Genomic DNA, 18,306 nt, shown 5'->3' on the forward strand with positions numbered 1-18,306 from the left:
GGAGTGTTCAACACTCCCCCATCACTGCCCCTCAGAGCGCATGTGTGTTTGGCCGGCCGTCTCGGGCCTTCCACACACACATGCGCACAGGGCTCTCTCCAGCCCAGCAACCCAGCAACACTGTTGCTGGGCTGGAGAGAGCTTGCACAGGCTCCCAGTCTGCCTAGTGCCCTGGCTGGGTGCTCCCAGCCAATCCTGACGCTGCTTTGAGCAGCGTCACAATTGGCCGCCGGACAGGCTGGGAGCCTGAACCTGCCTCCAGCCAGCAGAGGCGCGAGATGCGGCAAGGTAAGTTAATTTAAAAAAAAAAAAATATTACCATCCCCCTGCCACACCCCCCGGGCGCACCACGCCGCCCCGCCCCCTTCAACACCGCGAGCCGCGACTGAGAAGTTGCAAATAACAGTGGCTAGGTAAGTTAAAGTTCCTATGCCCAGTACATCATATTGAGTCTCAAAATTAATCACAGATAGTAAATCAAGCAGTCACTGTTAAACATCATAAGTTGCAATATTATTTACGCTTGTCTCAGCTCATACAAATTTGAAATCAGTCTATTTTAACTTATTTAGCTTAGTTTATCTAAGTTTTGCATTGCTTAGATTAGTTTAGTTTAATTAGGAAGTGCTCAATACTACCTGATGCACAGCTTTGATAGCTCCATTCCCTGCTAGTCCAGCGTCCTCTTTTTATAGCAGGACTTCCAGTGGACAGGAAATGGATGGTACAGAAGTCTGTGTCTGCTTTCACACAGGGCTATGGGCAGCTAGAATGGAAGTGGGTGAATTGGAAACAAACTCCATGTAATCTGCCACTCCACTATTCTTGAGTGGGATATCTGGATACAGTGAACAACAGTTACATTTCCCCTCTTGATATACAGAATTTGTGTCTTGCCTTCTCGAAGGGGAATTTGACTTCATCCATCTTTGCTAAAATGTCACATCCCTAGCATTTACATTACCAATTGTTGGACTTAGCCCTTTCTCCAGGGTCACCCCCAAACATTTTGCCTTCACCCCTCTTATTTTTGCTGAAATTGTTTTATTTGGCCTAAGGACTATGTGCACTTTACCACTGCTAACCAGTGCTACAGTGCTTGTACTCTTTCATTAAAACATGGGGAAATTGGCTTAAATCGGATTGGGATATTTAATTTACTTATAAGTCCCTATTACGGTGTTATACATATACCCCAGGCCTGTAAATTAAATGCTACTAGGGGACCTGCAGCACTTATTGTGCCTCCCACTTACATAGCCCCCTAAAGCATATCACAGGCCCACCATTGCAGCCTTAATGCAGTTTTAAACTAACAGTTCAACTTAGCAATATAACCCGCTTGCCATGCCTTAAACTCCCCTTCTATTACATCTGTCACCCCTAAGGTAGGCCCTAGGTAGTACATAGGTTAGAGTGTATTGTAATTAAATGGTTGCACGTGTATGTTTAAGTTTTATATGTTCTGGTAGTGAAAAATTCCTACATTCATGTGAGGCCTTCCTCTTGCGTAGAATCACATTAGGTTGCATTATTACATTTAACAAGTGCTAACATTTGATTGGGAACAGGTTAACTTTTTGTTTGGTGTCTGAGGAATTGTAATTAAACATCCTCTTTAAAGGTCATTTTTAGTTACCATTTTGAAAATGCCACTTTTAGAAAGTTGGCATTTCCCTCTGCCAACTATTTGGTGCCTACAGCCTGTTTTTGGGTCACATGACTGAGTGTAGCTGACGGTTGGACTCTGTTTATTCCTTTCAGACAGTCACACAATATAGAGATGAGGTGTGCTTGGATCGGCTATCACTGGCAGGGAGGGGCAGAGCTGAGCACAGCCCCCCACAGCTTAATAGGGTGTACTCTGCCTTCACATAAGGGAGTTGTCACCACTGCATTGTTCCAACAACCAGTCTGAAGCCTGGGCAGAAGAAGTAGGGACCTTCAAGCTCTTTAGAGGGAATTCTTTAGAAACTTCTACTCCAAAGGAGGGACCACCTGTAAAGTTAGGACCATAAGATCCACTTTTCAGTTCCCTTTCTGGACATGTGGAAGGACTCTAAGAGGACTGCCTGCTATTGTGGCCTTTTGTGTAATTCATAAGACTGCTTTGCTGCACCTGGTAGGGCTGCTCTGCTGCCTAAAGCCTGCCTTGAACTCTTAGTCCTGGTTTCAGCAGTAGGATAGGGCACAAAGAGCAGAGCAGGTCTCTACCAGATTGACTCTAAGGGCTAGTGTTGGCTGGCCTTCTGATTAGAACCTCAGGGACAGAAAAAGTTCAAACTACCTTGAAACCGTGGTGCCCCTCAAGTCCTAGACTCTTGGTGGTGGTGTTAAAGGTATCCAGATAGCAAAAAAAAAAAAACTTGGGACTTTGAACATTTTTGGCTTCATCCCGCTGGAAATGTTCAACTTCCCAAAAAGTGGCTAACTCCGAACGAAGAATTCTTCACTGCTGCATCGTCCAGCAGCCTCCGACAATGATGCTTTCTCCTCAGACACCGCGGGTAGCCTTGCTCTGCTGAACTTTACTTTCTCAGAACATTTTTCTTCAGATTTCTTCTAAGTGCCAAGGTAAGCACCAACCAAGCCCAATTCACAGATCCAACTTGCGCTTCTTCACGGTTAGCCATACTTTTCACTTTTGACCTGGTCTCGCGCAACTTGATGTCTGTGGTTGCTGCGTTGATCTTTTAGGTGCTAGCTTTTACCTTAAATAAGAATTAATAACTCTTGTTTTACTGATTGCCTATTTGTCATTTTGGAGTCAAATAACTTATCAAACTTTACTCCTTTGTTTCTAAAAGCTTTATGGGATTTTTTTTGTGTTGTGTTTTCACTTAATTACTGTTTGTGCTCTGCATAAATACTATCCCTTACTGCTTTTCTGCCAAGCTATCAAAGTGTTAAGCACAAGTTAATCACAGTTTAATTTAGTGACTTTTGATGTTTACCCTCATGTTGATTGTGGCTGTTGCTTGAGGAGGGTTACCAATCCACTCAACCAACAACTCAATGTCTCACAATATTGCTTTGAGCATCATGAAGAATATCTAATGTATGGTGTGTGTCTTCCCCCAAGAACATTCTTGAAAGTTGATGTCAAATAATTCATTATGTTATATATTATTTCACATGTTCTAGCAAACAAATGGTAATATTTCTAAGAAGATCTTGGGGGAACTTCATACGATGTTCCAATTACTCAAGGTGTACCACAGCACCCACAATTTTTATTTCTCTAGAACAGCAAACATGTATTTGCCAAACAGAAAGCTATGTCCAGTAGAGACAACGGATGCACAGCAGGCAAATACTTGCACCACAGCAGAAACCCTTCCTTAACATAGTGTGTCAGGGTGCTGATGAATCATTGTCAGGATAAGGATTCTACAGTCCTAGAACATGTTATTATGCCAAGAGATGGAAGGACTGTGATATACCATAGTACAGTTCAGTGCAGCCTGAGGGAGCAATAAGGTACGGCTGTTAATGCTAACAATACAAGTGTGATACTCAATCATTTGTAAGGTTTACCTCAAACCAAAGTGCTGATTATTGTGCCATTAATGTGTAGTAATGTCCTTCCTAGTGCTAAAGTGACATATCAAAAAAGTGGTGGATGGAGTCCTTACATTTTTCAGAGACATTGGTAATTACTCTGGGCCTCGCAGCGTTGGCACAGTGAGCAACAAAATATACCTTGTTGTTTACTGTGCCACCACAGCCAATAATCAACCATCTGTAAATGAGACATTGTTCAGAACCACAATAGTCAGACCAGCCTGAAATGCTAGATCACAACCCTTCTGTATGGAAGCCACATCCCCAGGCATATTTCGGCCTTGTTGGGCCTCTTAAAGGGGGGAAAGCTTGGGTGGGATGGCACAGTAAAGTTCAGGGCCAAGATTTGACCAAACTGATCCAAATAAGACTGCTATTTCAAAGCATTACTCCAAACATGAATCCTGTTGGAAAACTCCCCATAAGACTTTGCATTTATTATATATATGTTATTTAGATGACATATATTATATATATGTCATGTGAATGACAGCATATAATCAGATCACGAGGTGTCCCCAAGTTTGGAGATTCCCAGCAGATGCCATTTACAGAACCTCCGCAGCTTCACCAATTCAGAAAGTCAAGTACCCGCCCACAATGATGTCTCTCTGGTGAGCACTGTGTGCCACTTAATGTTGCGCATTGCCGCTCAACAACAAAGGATGGCGACAGATGTGATCTCAGGGAGGTCAGGGGGAAATGCCTGTCCACACAGTCAGGAACAGACAGCTTTCCACAGTATGGTAGCGAGTTTGAGACGTGCGCTAGTCCCCAAAAATCCACTCATTGATTGAGAGCAACTGGTCTGCCCAGTATTATAATTTCACATCGACTGCTCCTAGGCCTCAGTCATAGGGAGATTGGATGCAGTTTGTGTGAGAGACTCTCAGCCGAACCGCTCCATATATAGGAGTTAATGCCAGCCTGCAATTTGCCAAACCAGTGGTCAGGCACCCTGAATGAGTAGTTTTGTAGGGAATAGAGCATTTGCTGAAAAGCCACCATTTTGAAGACAGCAATGTGTCCCAGCATATCAAGGGAAATGGTGCTCCACCTAATCAAAGTGTCCTTTAATTTTCCAGAGCAGAGGAGTAATGTTACTCTCCCAAGAAGCCCTAGGGCATTTGTTGATAAATATCCTCAAGTATTTTAATGACCATGTTATGCACTGGAGTATTTGGGCCTCTGGGGGTATCCCTGTGGGAACACCAACCACTGGGATTATAGCTGACTTTCTCAGTTGACTCTCAAACCAGATGCCTCCCCATGTATCTCCAGTATGCGCATGACCCGCGGGATCGATGGCATTGGACATAAAGTAGCATATTTTCTGCATACAAGGAAGTGCTGTCCTCAATGCCCCTTTCCCACTGAAACCCCCAAACTTGCATGTCCATCCTGATTCATTTTGCCAGTGGTTCCATAACTAAAGTGAATAGAAAGAATGAGAGGGAACAACCCTGTCTGGTGCCCCTACTTATGCCTTATTGTCGAGACATAGCACCATTGACTCGAACTCTTGCAAAGGGATCTGTCTATAATAATTTCATATAAGCTTGAAAATTTGGGCCAAAGTTCATTCTCTCCAGTATTAGAGGAAAGACTTTTCAACAGAGCCAAAGGTATTTTCAAAATCCAGGTGCAAGAGGGTCGTGGGATCGGAGATAGAGTTCAAGTGGGCTAAGATCGTGCTCAGCCTCCTGAGGTAGTGCTGAGTGCTCGTAGTCGGCACAAACCCGTTTTGGTTGTATGGTCATAGTGTATCAAGGAGCACATCCACGGGGCCTGGTGGTTTGTGAGGGCCTTTGCAAGTAACTTGGCATCCACACTGAGTAATGAGATCAGCGTGTACGATGCGCATTCTGTAGGTGGCCTGTCTGGTTTGGGGATGACCACCGCAGTGACACTCCTTATGTCCACGGGAAGTAGGCTCTCACTCCTGTCCTTCCCGATCATTGCAAGAAAATGCAGGACCAATGTTGAGAGATACCATTTCATGAACTGTGCGGGAAAGCTGTTTAGGCCTGGAGTCTTCCCGGGTTTCATTCTCTACAGGGCAGTGGAGAGCTCCTCCCCAGTAAAATACCTTTTCTAGGTCTGCCCTAGCCATAGTTCCTTTCTTAATACTCACATCAACACTGCTATAATGGGCATGAAGACTCTTATACTTGTTAAATCAAGATTAGATTTGCTGTTACTCTTCTTTCTCCATTATTTTTCTATTCTCCTTCTACTTTTTCTGTTTCCTCTTCTTAGCATTGTTTTAATTATAATATAGTAATTATATTATAATTTATAAATCAGCATTATTAGGTTTACTGTTTACTTGATGAGCAGAATTGTTCCACATGATTAACTCACCTCAGTCGGTGCAACACATGATACGGTCTAATAAGCCATAATCTCCAATGCTTTTATGGTTTATTTCGCTACAAATTATACTTTCCCTAAGTTACAGGCTGATAATCAAGATTTGCTCTGTTGTATTTGGTGAATATGTTTAACCTGGTAGTTTTTTCTTTTACATAAAATAAAATAAAATATTTTTTAATAAAACCCCAGGTAAAAAACATTCCATAGTTCACTGTCCATAATTATATATATATTTCTCAAATGATAAGTGGTGGTTAATTTACTGTGTATTTACAGCAGCCGTCTATGGAAATAACGTAAGGTCCTCACTAAAATGAATGTATTGCCATTTATGCAGGCCCTTTCTCACTCAAAGCAAGCTCAGCTCAGGATATATATATATATATATATATATATATATATATATATATATATATATATATATCTTTGTTCAACACGCTCCATTAAGGGGCCACAGACCCTGACAGGGCAGCCTCCGCATGAGGGCGAAGCATCCCATCTTAACATAGAACAAAAGTAGCTAAGGCACCAGTTTGGGATCCATCCAAACACTTTATTCTAGAGTGAACAACAACTCTCCTTTTCCTGACGCGTTTCGGCTCCAACTGCCTTGATCACAGGTGAGACAATGCAAGTGATCACAAAGCCAGTGCTTTTTAAATTGCTGATCATGTGACCTGATAATCACGAACTCAATGTCCCAAGGTGCACCATTCCATGTTCTTAAACTCTGGTGCTGAATCATTGTACTGCATGAAATAGCGTTTTAGGCACCAAAGTTAAATGTATACTGGAAAAGTGTCCTTGTTTAAAGTTGTTGCCCATATTCCTCTCGTTATAAGGAGGTCCCAAACAGCTAGAAGGGAGGTAAAATACCTCTCTCCCATCCCTTGCTCACCTCAGTTTGACCTTCTGTCTCGGATAAATGCCGTGGTTCTCACCGAGGAAAGCGGGTCGGGCCCCTTCAATATAAATCTTTGTTCAACACGCTCCATTAAGGGGCCACAGACCCTGACAGGGCAGCCTCCGCATGAGGGCGAAGCATCCCATCTTAACATAGAACAAAAGTAGCTAAGGCACCAGTTTGGGATCCATCCAAACACTTTATTCTAGAGTGAACAACAACTCTCCTTTTCCTGACGCGTTTCGGCTCCAACTGCCTTGATCACAGGTGAGACAATGCAAGTGATCACAAAGCCAGTGCTTTTTAAATTGCTGATCATGTGACCTGATAATCACAAACTCAATGTCCCAAGGTGCACCATTCCATGTTCTTAAACTCTGGTGCTGAATCATTGTACTGCATGAAATAGCGTTTTAGGCACCAAAGTTAAATGTATACTGGAAAAGTGTCCTTGTTTAAAGTTGTTGCCCATATTCCTCTCGTTATAAGGAGGTCCCAAACAGCTAGAAGGGAGGAAAAATACCTCTCTCCCATCCCTTGCTCACCTCAGTTTGACCTTCTGTCTCGGATAAATGCCGTGGTTCTCACCGAGGAAAGCGGGTCGGGCCCCTTCAATATAAATCTTTGTTCAACACGCTCCATTAAGGGGCCACAGACCCTGACAGGGCAGCCTCCGCATGAGGGCAAAGCATCCCATCTTAACATAGAACAAAAGTAGCTAAGGCACCAGTTTGGGATCCATCCAAACACTTTATTCTAGAGTGAACAACAACTCTCCTTTTCCTGACGCGTTTCGGCTCCAACTGCCTTGATCACAGGTGAGACAATGCAAGTGATCACAAAGCCAGTGCTTTTTAAATTGCTGATCATGTGACCTGATAATCACGAACTCAATGTCCCAAGGTGCACCATTCCATGTTCTTAAACTCTGGTGCTGAATCATTGTACTGCATGAAATAGCGTTTTAGGCACCAAAGTTAAATGTATACTGGAAAAGTGTCCTTGTTTAAAGTTGTTGTCCATATTCCTCTCGTTATAAGGAGGTCCCAAACAGCTAGAAGGGAGGTAAAATACCTCTCTCCCATCCCTTGCTCACCTCAGTTTGACCTTCTGTCTCGGATAAATGCCGTGGTTCTCACCTAGGAAAGCGGGTCGGGCCCCTTCAATATAAATCTTTGTTCAACACGCTCCATTAAGGGGCCACAGACCCTGACGGGGCAGCCTCCGCATGAGGGCGAAGCATCCCATCTTAACATAGAACAAAAGTAGCTAAGGCACCAGTTTGGGATCCATCCAAACACTTTATTCTAGAGTGAACAACTCTCCTTTTCCTGACGCGTTTCGGCTCCAACTGCCTTGATCACAGGTGAGACAATGCAAGTGATCACAAAGCCAGTGCTTTTTAAATTGCTGATCATGTGACCTGATAATCATGAACTCAATGTCCCAAGGTGCACCATTCCATGTTCTTAAACTCTGGTGCTGAATCATTGTACTGCATAAAATAGCGTTTTAGGCACCAAAGTTAAATGTATACTCGAAAAGTGTCCTTGTTTAAAGTTGTTGCCCATATTCCTCTCGTTATAAGGAGGTCCCAAACAGCTAGAAGGGAGGTAAAATACCTCTCTCCCATCCCTTGCTCACCTCAGTTTGACCTTCTGTCTCGGATAAATGCCGTGGTTCTCACCGAGGAAAGCGGGTCGGGCCCCTTCAATATAAATCTTTGTTCAACACGCTCCATTAAGGGGCCACAGACCCTGACGGGGCAGCCTCCGCATGAGGGCGAAGCATCCCATCTTAACATAGAACAAAAGTAGCTAAGGCTCCAGTTTGGGATCTATCCAAACACTTTATTCTAGAGTGAACAACAACTCTCCTTTTCCTGACGCGTTTTGGCTCCAACTGCCTTGATCACAGGTGAGACAATGCAAGTGATCACAAAGCCAGTGCTTTTTAAATTGCTGATCATGTGTCCTGATAATCACGAACTCAATGTCCCAAGGTGCACCATTCCATGTTCTTAAACTCTGGTGCTGAATCATTGTACTGCATGAAATAGCATTTTAGGCACCAAAGTTAAATGTATACTGGAAAAGTGTCCTTGTTTAAAGTTGTTGCCCATATTCCTCTCGTTATAAGGAGGTCCCAAACAGTTAGAAGGGAGGTAAAATACCTCTCTCCCATCCCTTGCTCACCTCAGTTTGACCTTCTGTCTCGGATAAATGCCGTGGTTCTCACCGAGGAAAGCGGGTCGGACCCCTTCAATATAAATCTTTGTTCAACACGCTCCATTAAGGGGCCACAGACCCTGACAGGGCAGCCTCCGCATGAGGGCGAGGAATCCCATCTTAACATAGAACAAAAGTAGCTAAGGCACCAGTTTGGGATCCATCCAAACACTTTATTCTAGAGTGAACAACAACTCTCCTTTTCCTGACGCGTTTCGGCTCCAACTGCCTTGATCACAGGTGAGACAATGCAAGTGATCACAAAGCCAGTGCTTTTTAAATTGCTGATCATGTGACCTGATAATCACGAACTCAATGTCCCAAGGTGCACCATTCCATGTTCTTAAACTCTGGTGCTGAATCATTGTACTGCATGAAATAGCGTTTTAGGCACCAAAGTTAAATGTATACTGGAAAAGTGTCCTTGTTTAAAGTTGTTGCCCATATACCTCTTGTTATAAGGAGGTCTCAAACAGCTACAAGGGAGGTAAAATACCTCTCTCCCATCCCTTGCTCACCTCAGTTTGACCTTCTGTCTCGGATAAATGCCGTGGTTCTCACCGAGGAAAGCGTGTCGGGCCCCTTCAATATAAATCTTTGTTCAACACGCTCCATTAAGGGGCCACAGACCCTGACAGGGCAGCCTCCGCATGAGGGCGAAGCATCCCATCTTAACATAGAACAAAAGTAGCTAAGGCACCAGTTTGGGATCCATCCAAACACTTTATTCTAGAGTGAACAACAACTCTCCTTTTCCTGACGCGTTTCGGCTCCAACTGCCTTGATCACAGGTGAGACAATGCAAGTGATCACAAAGCCAGTGCTTTTTAAATTGCTGATCATGTGACCTGATAATCACGAACTCAATGTCCCAAGGTGCACCATTCCATGTTCTTAAACTCTGGTGCTGAATCATCGTACTGCATGAAATAGCGTTTTAGGCACCAAAGTTAAATGTATACTGGAAAAGTGTCCTTGTTTAAAGTTGTTGCCCATATTCCTCTCGTTATAAGGAGGTCCCAAACAGCTAGAAGGGAGGTAAAATACCTCTCTCACATCCCTTGCTCACCTCAGTTTGACCTTCTGTCTCGGATAAATGCCGTGGTTCTCACCGAGGAAAGCGGGTCTGGCCCCTTCAATATAAATCTTTGTTCAACACGCTCCATTAAGGGGCCACAGACCCTGACAGGGCAGCGTCCGCAGGAGGGTGAAGCATCCCATCTTAACATAGAACAAAAGTAGCTAAGGCACCAGTTTGGGATCCATCCAAACACTTTATTCTAGAGTGAACAACAACTCTCCTTTTCCTGACGCGTTTCGGCTCCAACTGCCTTGATCACAGGTGAGACAATGCAAGTGATCACAAAGCCAGTGCTTTTTAAATTGCTGATCATGTGACCTGATAATCACGAACTCAATGTCCCAAGGTGCACCATTCCATGTTCTTAAACTCTGGTGCTGAATCATTGTACTGCATGAAATAGCGTTTTAGGCACCAAAGTTAAATGTATACTGGAAAAGTGTCCTTGTTTAAAGTTGTTGCCCATATTCCTCTCGTTATAAGGAGGTCCCAAACAGCTAGAAGGGAGGAAAAATACCTCTCTCCCATCCCTTGCTCACCTCAGTTTGACCTTCTGTCTCGGATAAATGCCGTGGTTCTCACCGAGGAAAGCGGGTCGGGCCCCTTCAATATAAATCTTTGTTCAACACGCTCCATTAAGGGGCCACAGACCCTGACAGGGCAGCCTCCGCATGAGGGCAAAGCATCCCATCTTAACATAGAACAAAAGTAGCTAAGGCACCAGTTTGGGATCCATCCAAACACTTTATTCTAGAGTGAACAACAACTCTCCTTTTCCTGACGCGTTTCGGCTCCAACTGCCTTGATCACAGGTGAGACAATGCAAGTGATCACAAAGCCAGTGCTTTTTAAATTGCTGATCATGTGACCTGATAATCACAAACTCAATGTCCCAAGGTGCACCATTCCATGTTCTTAAACTCTGGTGCTCAATCATTGTACTGCATGAAATAGCATTTTAGGCACCAAAGTTAAATGTATACTGGAAAAGTGTCCTTGTTTAAAGTTGTTGCCCATATTCCTCTCGTTATAAGGAGGTCCCAAACAGCTAGAAGGGAGGTAAAATACCTCTCTCCCATCCCTTGCTCACCTCAGTTTGACCTTCTGTCTCAGATAAATGCCGTGGTTCTCACCGAGGAAAGCGGGTCGGGCCCCTTCAATATAAATCTTTGTTCAACACGCTCCATTAAGGGGCCACAGACCCTGACAGGGCAGCCTCCGCATGAGGGCGAAGCATCCCATCTTAACATAGAACAAAAGTAGCTAAGGCACCAGTTTGGGATCCATCCAAACACTTTATTCTAGAGTGAACAACAACTCTCCTTTTCCTGACGCGTTTCGGCTCCAACTGCCTTGATCACAGGTGAGACAATGCAAGTGATCACAAAGCCAGTGCTTTTTAAATTGCTGATCATGTGACCTGATAATCACGAACTCAATGTCCCAAGGTGCACCATTCCATGTTCTTAAACTCTGGTGCTGAATCATTGTACTGCATGAAATAGCGTTTTAGGCACCAAAGTTAAATGTATACTGGAAAAGTGTCCTTGTTTAAAGTTGTTGCCCATATTCCTCTCGTTATAAGGTGCACCTTGGGACATTGAGTTCGTGATTATCAGGTCACATGATCAGCAATTTAAAAAGCACTGGCTTTGTGATCACTTGCATTGTCTCACCTGTGATCAAGGCAGTTGGAGCCGAAACGCGTCAGGAAAAGGAGAGTTGTTGTTCACTCTAGAATAAAGTGTTTGGATGGATCCCAAACTGGTGCCTTAGCTACTTTTGTTCTATGTTAAGATGGGATGCTTCGCCCTCATGCGGAGGCTGCCCTGTCAGGGTCTGTGGCCCCTTAATGGAGCGTGTTGAACAAAGATTTATATTGAAGGGGCCCGACCCACTTTCCTCGGTGAGAACCACGGCATTTATCCGAGACAGAAGGTCAAACTGAAGTGAGCAAGGGATGGGAGAGAGGTATTTTACCTCCCTTCTAGCTGTTTGGGACCTCCTTATAACGAGAGGAATATGGGCAACAACTTTAAACAAGGACACTTTTCCAGTATACATTTAACTTTGGTGCCTAAAACGCTATTTCATGCAGTACAATGATTCAGCACCAGAGTTTAAGAACATGGAATGGTGCACCTTGGGACATTGAGTTCGTGATTATCAGGTCACATGATCAGCAATTTAAAAAGCACTGGCTTTGTGATCACTTGCATTGTCTCACCTGTGATCAAAGCAGTTGGAGCCGAAACGCGTCAGGAAAAGGAGAGTTGTTGTTCACTCTAGAATAAAGTGTTTGGATGGATCCCAAACTGGTGCCTTAGCTACTTTTGTTCTATGTTAAGATGGGATGCTTCGCCCTCATGCGGAGGCTGCCCTGTCAGGGTCTGTGGCCCCTTAATGGAGCGTGTTGAACAAAGATTTATATTGAAGGGGCCCGACCCGCTTTCCTCGGTGAGAACCACGGCATTTATCCGAGACAGAGGTCAAACTGAGGTGAGCAAGGGATGGGAGAGAGGTATTTTACCTCCCTTCTAGCTGTTTGGGACCTCCTTATAACGAGAGGAATATGGGCAACAACTTTAAACAAGGACACTTTTCCAGTATACATTTAACTTTGGTGCCTAAAACGCTATTTCATGCAGTACAATGATTCAGCACCAGAGTTTAAGAACATGGAATGGTGCACCTTGGGACATTGAGTTCGTGATTATCAGGTCACATGATCAGCAATTTAAAAAGCACTGGCTTTGTGATCACTTGCATTGTCTCACCTGTGATCAAGGCAGTTGGAGCCGAAACGCGTCAGGAAAAGGAGAGTTGTTGTTCACTCTAGAATTGTGTTTGGATGGATCCCAAACTGGTGCCTTAGCTACTTTTGTTCTATGTTAAGATGGGATGTTTCGCCCTCATGCGGAGGCTGCCCTGTCAGGGTCTGTGGCCCCTTAATGGAGCGTGTTGAACAAAGATTTATATTGAAGGGGCCCGACCCGCTTTCCTCGGTGAGAACCACGGCATTTATCCGAGACAGAAGGTCAAACTGAGGTGAGCAAGGGATGGGAGAGAGGTATTTTACCTCCCTTCTAGCTGTTTGGGACCTCCTTATAACGAGAGGAATATGGGCAACAACTTTAAACAAGGACACTTTTCCAGTATACATTTAACTTTGGTGCCTAAAACGCTATTTCATGCAGTACAATGATTCAGCACCAGAGTTTAAGAACATGGAATGGTGCACCTTGGGACATTGAGTTCGTGATTATCAGGTCACATGATCAGCAATTTAAAAAGCACTGGCTTTGTGATCACTTGCATTGTCTCACCTGTGATCAAGGCAGTTGGAGCCGAAACGCGTCAGGAAAAGGAGAGTTGTTGTTCACTCTAGAATAAAGTGTTTGGATGGATCCCAAACTGGTGCCTTAGCTACTTTTGTTCTATGTTAAGATGGGATGCTTCGCCCTCATGCGGAGGCTGCCCTGTCAGGGTCTGTGGCCCCTTAATGGAGCGTGTTAAACAAAGATTTATATTGAAGGGGCCCGACCCGCTTTCCTCGGTGAGAACCACGGCATTTATCCGAGACAGAAGGTCAAACTGAGGTGAGCAAGGGATGGGAGGGAGGTATTTTACCTCCCTTCTAGCTGTTTGGGACCTCCTTATAACGAGAGGAATATGGGCAACAACTTTAAACAAGGACACTTTTCCAGTATACATTTAACTTTGGTGCCTAAAACGCTATTTCATGCAGTACAATGATTCAGCACCAGAGTTTAAGAACATGGAATGGTGCACCTTGGGACATTGAGTTTGTGATTATCAGGTCACATGATCAGCAATTTAAAAAGCACTGGCTTTGTGATCACTTGCATTGTCTCACCTGTGATCAAGGCAGTTGGAGCCGAAACGCGTCAGGAAAAGGAGAGTTGTTGTTCACTCTAGAATAAAGTGTTTGGATGGATCCCAAACTGGTGCCTTAGCTACTTTTATTCTATGTTAAGATGGGATGCTTCGCCCTCATGCGGAGGCTGCCCTGTCAGGGTCTGTGGCCCCTTAATGGAGCGTGTTGAACAAAGATTTATATTGACGGGGCCCGACCCGCTTTCCTCGGTGAGAACCACGGCATTTATCCGAGACAGAAGGTCAAACTGAGGTGAGCAAGGGATGGGAGAGAGGTATTTTACCTCCCTTCTAGCTGTTTGCAACCTCCTTATAACGAGAGGAATATGGGCAACAACTTTAAACAAGGACACTTTTCCAGTATACATTTAACTTTGGTGCCTAAAACGCTATTTCATGCAGTACAATGATTCAGCACCAGAGTTTAAGAACATGGAATGGTGCACCTTGGGACATTGAGTTTGTGATTATCAGGTCACATGATCAGCAATTTAAAAAGCACTGGCTTTGTGATCACTTGCATTGTCTCACCTGTGATCAAGGCAGTTGGAGCCGAAACGCGTCAGGAAAAGGAGAGTTGTTGTTCACTCTAGAATAAAGTGTTTGGATGGATCCCAAACTGGTGCCTTAGCTACTTTTGTTCTATGTATATATATATATATATATATATATATATATATATATATATATATATATATATATATATATATATATATATATACATGCACATATATATAGATAGGTAGATACATAGATATATAGATATTTATATATTTGTGTGTGTGTGTGTATATATATATATATATATATATACATATTTATATATATATTCATATGTATATGTGTGTGTGTTCGTATACATAGTGATATATATAGATAGAGAGAGAGAGAGCTTGGGGCCAGATAGCGATTACTTGATTGCGATTATATGCGATTCACAATTACGTAATCACTATTTGTGTGTATGAAACTCCTCATTTAGTGATTCCCAATGGCTCGCAAATCAACCTACCTCATTAATATTCATGAGGTAGGTCACAATTAGTGACCCATTGTGAATGGCTATATTCACAGGGATGGTGGCCTGCTAGGCTCAGCAGACCGCCATGTCTGTGATTGCTTTTAAATAAAGCAATATTTTATGTTTTTTAAATGCAGCCTGTTTTTCTTAAATGAAAAATGGATGCTTTTAAAGAAGAAAAATTTAAATATTTATTTTAATTTTTTTAAGAGTAGTCAGTGATCCTACTGGGACCACTGCCTGCTCTTAAAAAATGTTTTTGCATGCATTCACAAAGGGGAAGGGGTTCCTTGGGGACCCCTTCCGTTTGTGAATGGGTTACCACTTACTTGAAGTAGGTTGTACAATGCGAATGTTTTGCAACTGCATTTCAGTCCCAAAAAATTCCTACATACTGCTGCAATTCGGTATTAGGAAAGGAACGCCCCTGACATGCCCCTTCCTAATATCGAATTGGTATGTAGTTGAAATTCCAATTTGCTATTTGGTAAGAAGTTACTGAATCGCAAATTAGAATTAATACATACCAAAATGTATTTTTGTGATCGCAAACGGCCCGATTAGGCCATTTGCAATCACAAAAATGAAAAATACATCTGAGCCTTGGAAACCATATAAGAATTATCAGACCGAAGTTTCTGTACTCAAGCCCAGGCCCTTCAAAGTGACCCTGAAGAAAGTCTCTCAACCCCTGAACTATTGTCACTGCTTCCATCACTAAATGCATTTTCCCTGAAGTTCCCAAGACAGGCCACACTCTTCCACTTCTGAAGAAACCCACATTAGAACCTGATGCCTTTTCCTATTCTACTGACCTCCATCTAAAAGATCAAAGAAAAAGCAGCTCAGTCACAATATCATGAACTTGTCAGTGGCATCCATCTTGTGCATTGATACTATTCCAGATTCAGAGCATGCTGCATCACGGAGATAGCTGCCATACTATCCACAGACAAAACACTTATGACCACAGGTAGAGCAAACCCCTGCCTTGTGAATGCCTCTGACATTATTCATTCACATCCTGAAGTTCTCAACACAAGTTTAATCACATTGAGTCACCAATACCTAGTGAATCCCCCAGGTTGCCATCCTGGAGCCCATCATATTCAATCTCAGTATCAATACTCTTCAGAATACTGAAGACAAACAATTATATTCGAACCTCTTCTCTACTCCAAACATCTAGTACCTCATACACTGCCTGTACCTCATCCAGACCTGGATGTCCAGCACCTTACCTAAAGCTTAACTTCAACAGATAGAATTCCTGCTATTGGCAAAGAATAACAACAAACAACTAGAAAAAACCTGACCTAATGGTAGGTACCAACTTTCATTCAGTAACACGTCACTTGGATTCACCTTGAACACATTGACATTACCCTTCAGAAAAACTATGCCTAAAAAATCAAGAAGGCCTATCATCAGATCTTTCTCCTTAATAAAGTAACTTCAAAACTACCAATCGAGCCCTTTTACTCTTTCATCTTGATTGTGGCAATGCCCTGCTCGACAGCCGCTCTGATGTCACACTTGTCTATCCTTAACAGCATCATACATGCCTCAGTACGCCCTATCGACAGCCTGGAAAAATAGGTCTACAACCCTGAAATAAATCCACTGACTGCCATTGCCTGTTTGCAGTATCTTCAAATCATCTCCTGATAGTACTGGCCCTCTTGGATGCCTTTGACATCATTATTCATTCACAGCATGAAGTCCCCAATACAAGTTTAATCACATGGAATTGCTAATACCTAGTGAATCCCTCAGGGTGCCATCTTGTTTCCCATTGATTGGGGCAATGTCCTGCTCGACAGCTGCTCCGATGCCACAATGACTATCCTTAACAGCATTTTACATGCCTGAGTGCACCACATCAATAACATAAATACGACCAAAACACTCCAACTTTGATGAAAATCCACTTGCTGCCATTGCCATTCCGAACTACCTTCAAATCAGCTACAACATCTACAAAGCCATTTTGACTGGCCTAACTGGCTGACAAGCTCACCATTTTCATTGGCTCTTGGCACATCCACAGTCACCATCAGGTCCTCATTCTGCTGAGATGAGAAAGTGCAAAACAGAAAAAGAGGCAGAAGGGCCACTCCATCTACGCACCCATGTTCTAGAACAGCATCCTTGTATCTATCAGGACTGCCTAATTTGTATGATGGAATTGAGTATTGCTGTCTTTGTCTGTTTTTTCACTTGACATTTTCTTTTTATCAGTAGAGTTTCACTTATTTTTGTTCTGCATGCATATGTAGTCCAGTGTCCAGAAGAACATATACCGTGACTGCATCCAGCAGAAATGTTTGTCAATCTATTTTAACTAGGGTCCTTTCCTAATGTACAGATGTGATGATATATTACCAGTCACGCTACAAACGGTGATAAATCAATTGTCTCTGATATTTCGTCCTATAGTCCGCCTGTTTAATCTTAGCTGTGGCTCATGTACTTCTTGCCTAGAGCATTCAAGCACACACACTGTGTAAAATGTTACTTTCACGTAGTAAATGCTTGTCATTAAATTAAAGGGTAGTGCAGTTTAAATAGGAATTGTGAAATGATTTACTGAATTAAATTGAAGCCTGTGGTAGTTGTTATTTTATTTCCGATTTAAACATGCTTTCAAAATAAACCGTAGTTTCTCAAATGTGACTTCCCAAACAGAACCTAGCCTTTGTGGTATTTTCCTTGAGAACCACCCATCTGACTTGTTTTGGCTCTTAAAACCCTCAAAAATTCATTTCTGGTAAAAAAAAAGTGGGATACATTGGTTCCTGCATTATGCATGATTGTCCAGAAGTTCACCCTTTCTGCCCGTTAACCCCTTTTGAGCATTCCATAGAATCCTGTGCAAATTACTGGCAGATGTGTTTGTCAATTAAGTCTTCGGGGTAAACAGAGGCACAGCTTTTCCAAACAGAGAGAAAACTCCGTGTTTCCAAGTAACACGAGAGTAGGGGCAATAAAAGGGCACATACCTGAGTCTTCACAGCCATCCATCCATCCATCCCAACAGAACATATTTTTCGGTTATTCTTTTATGTTAATATTATGCAACAATATATGCGATGGATTGATTGTATTTTTTGGGGGGCTTTTTTGCAAGAGAAAATGTATTTCCTTTTTAAGATTTTTCAGAATATTTGCTTTAGAAGTAACGGCCTTGTCTTGAAAAATGAAGCCATTAGCCTCTGAAATTACTTGTTGTAGA

At 42.9% G+C, this 18,306-nt stretch overlaps 1 protein-coding gene across 2 annotated transcripts in view; it reads left to right on the forward strand.

Annotated features, from left to right (window-relative positions):
- Window positions 1-18,306, forward strand: part of SMIM31 (small integral membrane protein 31) — a 149,969-nt gene that overhangs the window by 107,845 nt on the left and 23,818 nt on the right. The window lies entirely within an intron of this gene.

This window comes from Pleurodeles waltl, chromosome 1_2 (genome assembly GCF_031143425.1).
Source record: "Pleurodeles waltl isolate 20211129_DDA chromosome 1_2, aPleWal1.hap1.20221129, whole genome shotgun sequence".
Classification (NCBI taxonomy): domain Eukaryota; kingdom Metazoa; phylum Chordata; class Amphibia; order Caudata; family Salamandridae; genus Pleurodeles; species Pleurodeles waltl.